Below are 10707 nucleotides of genomic sequence, written 5' to 3' on the forward strand. Positions count from 1 at the left end.
TAAGGGGCTTTTTTGCTCTACAGTTATGGATTTCCTATAACAGGAGCCAAAACAAAATACCTCCTGCAACCATCTGAATATAATCTTGGGCAAACAGACACTTGATGCACTCTTTGCTGAAATAGGCTATGAAAGCAAATATTAGTATGAGGTAAGAAACGCAAACTGGATCTTAAGGTCTAGATAATGGCAAAGATGTGAAGCAGCAGTTTATGGGGGATATTGAAAACCTCAGGCCTGCTGCTGTGAACCCGGCTCCCCATGTAGATACCCTTGAATTCAGTGGGATGGAGCGGGGCCACATGTGAGCAAGGAGATGTAGGCCTATCGCTTTGGCTTTAAATTTTGAAGAGGCCCAAGTGGTTCTGATGATGTGACCACCGTCAGCAAAAAGAGAAAATGCTGTTGGAGCTGCTCAGAGCTTTATCAGAGAGGGACATAAGTCTTTCGGTACCAGGGGGGTCATAAATTAAGGGAGTGTTACAGCAACAAAACACCTGTCAGGACAGGATATAATACAGATGTGAGGTAATTTTCCTACTTGCACATCTCTTTGGGAGTTAACTGTTTCCTTTCTGCAGAAGATGCTACTGCCTAACGACTGCAGAGGGCTATGCCTGCATTACTCAGTGGTTTAACTAGTCCCCATTGCTAAAGGAAAACCAACTCCCTGTTTACAGATGTTGTACTGCAAAGGTGCAAATGCAGCAAAAAGAGAAACCACTCCTGCCCACCACCTTGTGCCAGGAAAACAGTTTGGACCCTGAGATGATAAATATAAAAAATAGTGAGTTTTCATAGTTGCCATCTTCCACTGCCTATCTGCAGATAAAAGGTATTTATAAGGGTCACTTCTGATCCAGGCTGAGGATAATGCTTATTACGAAAAATTTTAAGGAGAGGTTTATTACTGATTTCAGTGAGCTGAGGGGCTGCCTTTTATAACAGCTGATGACTGCTCTCCACTCTGTCACACTGCTAGTTGTGACTAAACACAACTCTAGGTTACCCTTGGTCTGCAGTGATTTTTTTTTTTTTTCCTCAACCACCATGGGGATGGCAGGAGCCACATGAAGCAGTAGCTGGTTTTTGGTGTTAGGCAGGGATGGATAAGAGCAGACAGTGGTGAATTATTGAGTCAATAATGTCTATCTGGAATCTGCACAATATTATCCATTAAATGGATCTTGTCTTTAAACTTTTAAAAGTTGTTGAACAATATAAGATTGTAACACAATGTATCTAGCCATATTTCTAATAATACTTTTGAGCAATGTACAATGTGTTCTGTTTGAAATACCTGGGAACATCAAATTGGGTCCTATGAGTCTCAAAAATACAACTGATAAAAAGACAGTAATCCAAGAGAACACCATTAGCAAAAGGCATGGCTTAGATAAATCAAAAGGGACATTTGGTTTTAATGGTAATTGCAAAACCAGCCTCCTATTAAAAATGTAATTTCCAATTAAATCACCAGAATTTACTTTGTAGCATGATGATAAAATTATTAGAAATGGCTCTGTAGTACTGGGTCTCTTTTGTTATGGGAAAGTATATTGATTTGGTGCCAGACTCTGATTAACAGAAATAAGCAGCACGCCATGGCACTATCATTGCATTAGGATTTTTGTACTAATTATTTTCTAATTAGAACCAATGAGAAATTGTGCCATCATTACTCAGATAAACATCCCACTTGTTAAAATAAGGACTGCAACTTCTGTACTCTTGGGTAAAAATTCAAAGCTTGGAAACTTTAATGAAACTCTGACTGATGACAGTGTTCATATGTTAAATGCATGAAGGCAGACTTTGGCCCTTCTGCTTTGAAACACTTGCTCTGTCTTGCACTTCATACTGACTATTTGTGCATCTAAGAATGCTTTTTTTTTATTTAAAATGAAAAAAAAAAAAAAAAAAAAGGGAACAACGGAGACCCTGATGGATTTCACAGCTTGCTTGGCTTGAATACTTTTAAGTGAGAAAATGCTGGGATAAAGTCTCTTTGGTGCTAATATTTTTCTTTAGAATGTATCCTCCCTTGTCAGTTTTAGAGCAGCGTTATGGGGAAGGCTTGTTTTGCAGAGCTTGGTGTTCCTGGGATAGAGAGTGGCTTCAGCAAGCCGATGTTATAGCAGAGGAATTGGCCTCTTTTGCTTTATAAGTATTAATCCAACCTCTCAGCAAGACTCTGCTGTGGTTTTGACTAGTCCCCAGTAACTCCCAGCAACTTCAGGAATAAAATAGTCTTTGTCTGGCACAAAAATCACTTCTGCCACCTCCTTTTGACAGATCACAATACAGTAAGTAAATTCCCCATGGTCAGAGATGCTGTCATCTGATACATATGTTTCCAGCAGGTTTTATCTTTTGTCAAGTTTCCTGAAGAAATCAGACTTCATAGCCATGGAGCCAAAAAAGATTTCTCTTTAGTGCTTTTTTCATACCTCTTTGTTATGTTTGGGGACTTAGTTTGATTTTTATTTATTTTTTTCTAATGGGAGGTGGGAGAGAGCAGAAAGGAGCAGGAAAATTAATGCAATTTGGCAAGCTTAATTTGTCTTTCTATCCTGCAGCCAAAGCAGGAAGGAAATGTCTTGCAGTTGGCCGCTGTCCTTTCTGGATGTTTCTAACTGTTTAAAGTAAAATGTGATGATTCTGGCCACCCTGGTGTTCAATGCCAAATATAAGCTGGTCTCACTGGGTGGCAAAAGCAGATGTGGGTGACATGGGGGGTGTTTTGAAGGGGATAGAGGGACAAAAAGAAGCAGGGATGAATAAAGCAAGATTTTTCTTGGTTAGTGAATATAATATTCTGAATGACACAGCAATGTCCAAAAAAATGTATCATGTGGGGTGATTGAGGATTTAGTGAGATTATCCTTAATCTTCCTCAGTCAATAAAAAAGGAAACAAGAATAGATTCTTTCTTCTTAGAAAGACAATGACATTTAGTATCTTTGCTAGAGCTGGAAAATTGGCACAATATGTTTTATGTCATAATAACATTTAAATCTTCCTAAGTTCAGATGTTAAAGTTTATCTGCTTTGCTCTAGTGCATCCATAGCTAAATGCATTTTTCTGTAAAGCTCTGAAACTCCTTATCTGATAGAAGGCTTGTAAATTGCCCTGGTGATAGAAATAAACATCATTTGTACAGAGATGCTGCTAGGTTCTTCTAGTTGTCATTGGAACAGATACGGACTATTATCTATCTTGATAATTAATGAGCTGCTGCATCACGCTTTTCTGTTGCCTCATTTTCTTGATTTTCTTTTTTTTTTTTTTTTTACCTGTGCATTTTGAGTGGAAATGAAACTTGCTCCAAGTGTGAGTATTAGGAGACATCCCACTTGCACCCCGTTTTTAGAGGTAGAGCTGGAATACGGATGGTCTAACACCGGGGATGCTAAACTGGGCTGGAGAGCCCTGAATTAAATTTCTTGTTCCATCAACGCTTTCAGGTCTCCAGTAGGAAAATGCTATGCTAGAGTTAGGCAGTAATAATAATTTGTCTCTGTCTCATATTGCCACTTCAAAATTGGATAAAATTGCTTCCATATTTTACAACACTAGTTAATACAGTGGAGGTTGGAAGACTATAAGATACTTTACTGCAGATGTATAGGGCCTCTAGGATTAAGCATTATTTCTGTAGTGACATTTCTACTTAGAAAGTAACATAGCCAAATCTTGGCTAGTTTTACAGTAAGACATAATCCAAAGAAAACCATGTTCATGTGAATGTTGCTGAACACCCCCCACCTGCATGCCTGTGAAGATCAGTTCTGACATTTATGTTGGTGTTAAGGTGTTGACGTATCTAGAACTTACAGATATGCCACAAGAAAAGTTTTCTCCAAGAGAGCAGTTTGAAGATTAGTTAGTTGTGTATATGGACTTAGTGTGTAGGCCTCAAAGAATGGGCAGAATTTGGTTTTTGCAGAAAACGAGCTGTGCCAAGCAAAGCTCAGGCTGACTCATGGGGGGAAACTGCATCAGTTGTGCAGACTAAGCCTATATGTCACTTGGCTTGAGAAGCCCCATCACAGTCATTGGCTGTCTTGAGACTACAAATGTGTTATAAACCCTTTGCTGGATAGGATTGTAGAATGAAATCCCATTCCTTTGAAATGAGTACATATGCACAATCGTACTCTGATAATGTTGCCAGTTTTGGGGAGAGTAACTTGAAGATTCCAGTCTGAATGTCAAACTGAACTTACATGTAAGTTTATGTATGACCATAAATTTTTGTATTCCTGTATCACCTCTTTGAACCTGTCATGGGAGAAGCTCAATAACAGATGATGTGTAAGTAGCCCATCAGAATCTTAGTCTCTGGCTTGATAAAGATGAGTCCTTGAAGAGCTTGCAATCTGACTAAAACAAGAGACAAGGGATAGCTGCCTGTACAGGAAAGGGAGCAAGCAGGATGGTCAAGAAAAAGTGAAACTCAAACAGCAGGATGTGTGACTACAGACAGTAAGCAAGCTCTTTCATAATATATTTTGAACCAATATTCAGTATATTTGCTTTTTCAAGTTTGACTCATGAATTTTGCATGTTTGGATTTAGCAGCCTCCTGCTTAGGTGACCTGTTTGAACTTGCTCGTGTTAGAGTAGATGCTCTGGTCTGAGTAGATACAGTTAGACTTTCCTATTTTTCTGGTTCTTCAATTCAAGAATTATACTGCTCTGGAAAATGTCAAGTATTTGTCATAGTTATAAAACTTTGTTAATGGACAATATTTCTTAATAAATCTTTCTCTGAACAGCAAAATACCTACCCTGTATGGAGACTGGCTGTCACAAGCAGCTTGAGCAGCATTTGGCACCAGAGTTCTGTCAGTTGTCACCTTTCTGAGTGTTCACAAAAGTTTGCAAAGCTAGAGGGTGATATTTCTTGGTTTTCTACCAGGGAAGGAGGCTATTTGGTGGTGAAAATAACTTACATTTAGTTTCAGAAAAATCTTATGTTATTAGTGATTTGCCACATATGGAAATACACTATTTAAATAGAAATGTTCTTATTTTCACATTACTAGAAAATCCATCTGTATCCAGTCCCATAAAAATATCCCAGATGAAAATACAAAATGCTATAGATAGCAACAGTTCTTCCAGGAAAATGTCAGCAAATCTGTTACCCTTACTACCACTATCATTTAAATACTAATCAGTTTGGGATTCATATCATATACAAAATAAAATGACTATGGAGAATTGTTGGAGAGGATTGTAAGCATTCTCATTAATTTCCTATTGATAAACCTGATGAACTTTACTGAGCCATGTTACTTGAAGGAAAAGCTTTTAAACTATTTATCTGAACTTCTGCCTGTAGAAATTTCAACGGCTTCACTAGCTTCAGTTGAAACATTTGAGCTTACATCAGCTCAGGGTTTGATGTTCACTTTGTGCAAACGTGTGTACACTCACAATAACCTGCTTGTATAAATGGCTGTGAACAAACACTCATTCATTGCTTGACCAGCTCTGTTTTTTTATTGGACATGCCTGTACTGCTTCAAAATTCCAGAATATGTATTGAGAGATTATTTTTGATTCTGAACCTATTCATGAAGTTAAAATATCCTATATATTGGAAGAAATGCTAGAAAGGTTTCTAAGGAAAGTGCTGTCTTCTGGTGAGTGTGTAAAGCTTGCCATCTGTCTGACCTGAGACGTACAATGCAGTGATGAAGTAGTATAAAATATGCTGACTCCTCAGCTTTGCAAATGATTTCTGATGTTGATGCTGGGTTTTTCTCCCTTGCAATCACAGCTGCATACCACTCTGTTGTCACAGATGCTTTTTGGCAATTAAACAAGCTGTTACTGCTCACAGCAAGTCCTGGCTCCCCAGTTTTATTTGGAAACCTTTACCTTTGAAATGGTTAATTACTCAGCTTCTCTCAATCCTTATGAGCTGCTTTTTTCAAGTTTTCTAATTTACATTGCCATGACTGGGCAGCAGTAAATCAAAGCCCAGCTGCAGCTACTGGTCTCCTATAACCTTTTTTTTCTCTTAGTTGTAATTTCAACTATAAGCTCAACAATAAGCCCATCTCTTAATCTCAGCATGAACAAATGGAAAATGGTCAAATGACGCACAATTTTAAGCTGCTTGCTGTATAAATTAGACAGAGTGCGTCAGTTCACTGGAATACTCTGACTCTTTCTCCTTAAAAATATTGGAGGGGGGAAAAGATCTGGCTTGAGCCCTAGGTTAAAAGTCTTCTATATTTACAGTGCACAACTGCCTACACATAAGGTACCAATAGGTACAGAAGCTGGTTCTTAAAATATATGGGGAAATGGAAGCCAGGGCATATAGAGAGGAGTGCCAATAAAACCAGACTGTTGCTAGCTTTCAGCAGCTACATTTATTATAGCATTTGAATAGGATAGTATTTCCCATCCTTAAGTATTGGGAAGAGGAATAAGCTAGCTACCTGAGGGATTTAAAACTGAATTCCTGATCATTTTAATTAGCGCTGTCCTTCTTTATTGCAGCTGTATTGCAGGGAGCCAAATTTGGCCCCGCTTCCACCAGTGTGAGGTTGTTAAAGTCAAGGGAAGGCAGAGCTTGGCTGGCTCCTTGCTGTGGGAAGGAAAGCCAGGAGCAGCGTAACGCTGACACGCGGTGATGGGATCCTGTCAGCACCGCGCGCTTGCTGCACTAAGCACTTGAGCAAGTCCACTGCAACAGCGCATGATAATTTGAATGTTAATCTTGCTTAATGCAACCCGTGGCTGAGAGCGTTGAGCAAAGTGAGGTTACGAACTGCTCTTGCTGTTATAAAAAAATCCGCTTTCTGCCAGCGTTCGGGGAATGGATTTCTCCCCCTTGGTGCTTGTGGTGGTGTTGCAGTGTTGTATGGGTTGGGTTTGGTTTCAAATTGCCTGCTGCTGTAATGGTGATCAAGTCATAGAGAACAGTGTGTTTTATACCCTCAGCAGGTGGGTGATGTTTTGTATATGGGCATAGTTCTAGATACACAGACAACATCTAGAAAAAAATATTTTTCATTGTATGTCACCTGATATTTAATTCAAAAGAATTACTTCTACAGAAAAGCTTTTTCGCAGTTTCTGGACAAAAATTCACTTTAATTTGTTTTAGAGAAAGCCTGTCTTTCAAGCCAAATGCAAACGATGTTTATTAGGCATACTCTTCTCTGTGGTTTCTGTGCCAGCCACTGCGTGGCCAAGCTCTGATCTGCCCAGGGTGACACTTCTCACTGTCCTTCACTTCAGCACTGTTTATGTGAAATCAGTTACTTTATTGCGATTATCTCCTTTTCTTGGCCTAAAGGAAAACGATTCCTAAGTGTGGAGAGAGAACTAAAAGCAAGGGGAGAAAACAGAATCGGGTCTGATTATAGAGGCAGGGTTGGATTTTAGTTTTATGGGCTACGTGTAATCTCAGGTTTTCGCTGAGCCGAAACTGTTAAGAAACACAGTTTTTTTCAAAACACTTTAAGTTGTCAGTGTTTCTCCGAGGAAGGAAGGAATCACTTAGTATATCTGAAATGAAGCCAGGGGTGTGATGGCTTTTACTCCTGACCCTGGCTGATCCACCAACGGTGGCTTGTGAGGTGAACACCTCGCCCCCCAAGGCTGTTCCCCACATCTTCTCTCTGCAGGACAGTGTCCCCGTGTCGTATTGGCTGCCCACGCCGTAGCTGCTCAGGGTGACAGTCTGACAAAGGGGTTACAGAGGCTGAGGAGGGGGGACGGATGGGAACAATGCCTCCGTTGCAGCCCCCCCAGTGATCCTTACTCCAGTGAAACCAGTGGGAGGTTTCCGAAGAGGCTAGTGCTGTGACCACTGGGCACCTTCACCCCAGTGCCGAGGATTTGCTGGGGAATGTACTAATGTAACCCCAGCCTGGTCTGATGAAGTCTTAAATTGAATTTTAAACGGTGAAAGGCACAGGGCACAAATGTCCTGGAAAAAAAAAAAAAAAATAGTGCATTGGGGGGGGGGGGGGGGGGGGGGGGAAGATGGAAACTCTCTTAAAGTGAAACTCCAGATTCTTACAGAGGCAGAGCTGGACCAGGGAGATCTTAAAGATCCAAATCCAGTGTGTGCATGTGTTTCCACCACAAGTGAAATGCGTGTGTGTACATTTGTTCCTTCTGCTTAACACTTCTTGAGCTGGGTGGGAATTAAGCTCCAGGACACTTTAAGACTCTCTGCCATTCCCTAAATCTAACCATGCACATGTAGTGTACCTGTGTTTATCAACACATATACCTCAGTCTTGATTTGTTCCTTACATGCTGTTCTCAATTCACCTACTTGCAGTGCGGATAGCAGAGCCACAGGACTTCACCTTTTTGACACACGCAGGTTTATTTTAGGAAGGCTGAAACCTGCTGTTTAATGCATTATTGAAAACTGTTCTTTATTTTTAAACTTTCCAGGAAGTTAAAAATAGACCTGATTCTTTTCATTCTCTTATAAATAAAGAGCAGATCAGAATTACGCATTGAACACTGTGTATAATCCATTGGTTAGGGATTACATCTGGTGAATGCATCAGTTAACTGAATCAAGTCTATTTATGTTTTCTTAAAAAAAAAAAAAATCCAACTTGATTCTTGGCCATTTTCTTGCTGTCAGGATTAAGAAGGCAGTCACAGTGCTCTTGCCTCGTTTAATTGTACTTGATCATCACTGGATTTTGAGCTATGCAGTCATCTAGTAACTAGGGATTGACCAGTAGCTTGTGTGGATGCTCAACAGAAACATTTTGATTTTGTACTAGTTTTGAGTCTCTTTCTCTCTCAGAATATTCTGAGAAAATAAGTAACGTCACATAAAATGAACGTGGTTTTTTTCTCTCAGAATATTCTGAGAAAATAAGTAACGTCACATAAAATGAACTTTTTTTTTTTTTTTTTTTTAAATTCTGTCATATTGTCAGTTTGAACTGGATATTGTTCAGGAACACAACCCCTTACCCCATCTGTATGCAGAGCAGTCTGCTTTAACACCTTGCATTTCACCATAAAGAATATAACAGCTAAAACGAGCAGGGCCAAAACAATTTCTGTACCCCTGAGCAACTTCGTTACCAATTCATAAGAAGGACCTGGCCCAGTGTGGATGTGCATGGAATTATACTGGATATCAAAATTAATTTTTCAGTTTCTGTGAAAGCGTACTATGCTGTTAGGTATTCATGTCTTAAATAACACTAAGCTGCATAAACGCAAGGAAAAATACAATCATTGCCTAATTTATTACAATAAATTTTCAGAGACCCATGGGGGTTTAGTATGCAATGCTGCAAATAATTAATCATTACAGGTGGGATTTTCAAAAGTGCCTGGGGGCTAGCTCAGCCCCACCAATGCTGGGGAGATGGATGAATGCTCTAGAAAATCTCATTGAAATACCAGAGATTAGAGCTAACCAAGGACTATTTTTCTATGTATGACCTTGTCTCTGACCTCCTTTACTGGAATTTTGGGACCTGAAAAAAAATAATTATCTTGCAGAAAACTTTATTGGAAAGATAATTCTTTGTATCTTGGTCTGAGTTTTAATTTTTTCTAAAGGAGTCTTCTAACAATTCAGAGTCAAGAAGGAAAAGATAAACTAGTTTCACCAAAGCTGTCGGTTGCTGATAATTTGGGATAAAATGGTGTAACAATCATTCTTCACTTGCTCACAAAACGTACCTCTTGTGTCCATAGCATTTTTCTATGCAGTTAATGCATTTTTCTTGTGCCGTGAGTTTCAATGGGAGAATCAACTCTTAGCTCACATCTGTTTTGCAAACCTCCTCGTGCACTTCTGCAGCTTTCTGCACCTTCAATATGCCCAACTCTGAAGAAAAACAATCTCTTGTTGGAAGGTGACTTTTTTGGACATAGACATGCAAATACGTTGTTTTAAGACAAGCTGCAGAGTGAATTTATAATGAATGCTACTTCTCCAGAGAAACTATCCCTGTCTACATTTGTTATTGAAAGTACAGGCTGAGCAAACTACCTACCAAGAGATTCATGTTGAATACAGCAGAGCAGAGAGACTTTTGTTTGTACACATTGAGTATCTCCTGCAGGACCATTGCTCACTAACTGGAAGAGCTGTCAGTGCTGGCTCTCGTGTGCATCTCTGAGTTGTATCCCGTACTTTGTAAATGTGATTTCCGTATGTGGAGCATGAAGCATTTTGTGTGTGGCAAGAACTGGTCTCTGGGCTTCATCTTTTTCCACCTATAAAAGAGAATACTTACTAGAGAATAGAAAGGTCCAGAAAAAAGGGAGAACTTTTTTGTTGCTAGAATCTTTCCTTCAAGGTGTTCCATATCCTATTGCTTATGAACCCTCTGATCTATATTTACAAACGGCCTTAACATGGCAGGTAAGCAAAAATAGGGTTGGATGAAAGGAATATTGCCAGCCACCTGGCTCACCAGCTTAGTATCGCGTTCAAGTCTTTCGACCTTGCTAGAGCCTTCATGAGGGGTGTCACGGCTCAGGGGGATTAGAAGGAATGAAAAGCACTAATTCAGCTTTCTCCACAGAGAGTAGGTTATGTCCACTGTTGCTATCAGTTACAATATGATTTTCTGTTTTCTAATAGGGATGAGCTGGCCGGGGAAGCGTACATGCTAACTGCTCAAAGACAGTGGTGGCTGGCTACCCCTCAGAGCTCACTCTGTATTTTTGGAAATACA

This window comes from Tyto alba, unplaced genomic scaffold (assembly GCF_018691265.1).
Source record: "Tyto alba isolate M040663 unplaced genomic scaffold, T.alba_DEE_v4.0 Super-Scaffold_39, whole genome shotgun sequence".
Taxonomy (NCBI): domain Eukaryota; kingdom Metazoa; phylum Chordata; class Aves; order Strigiformes; family Tytonidae; genus Tyto; species Tyto alba.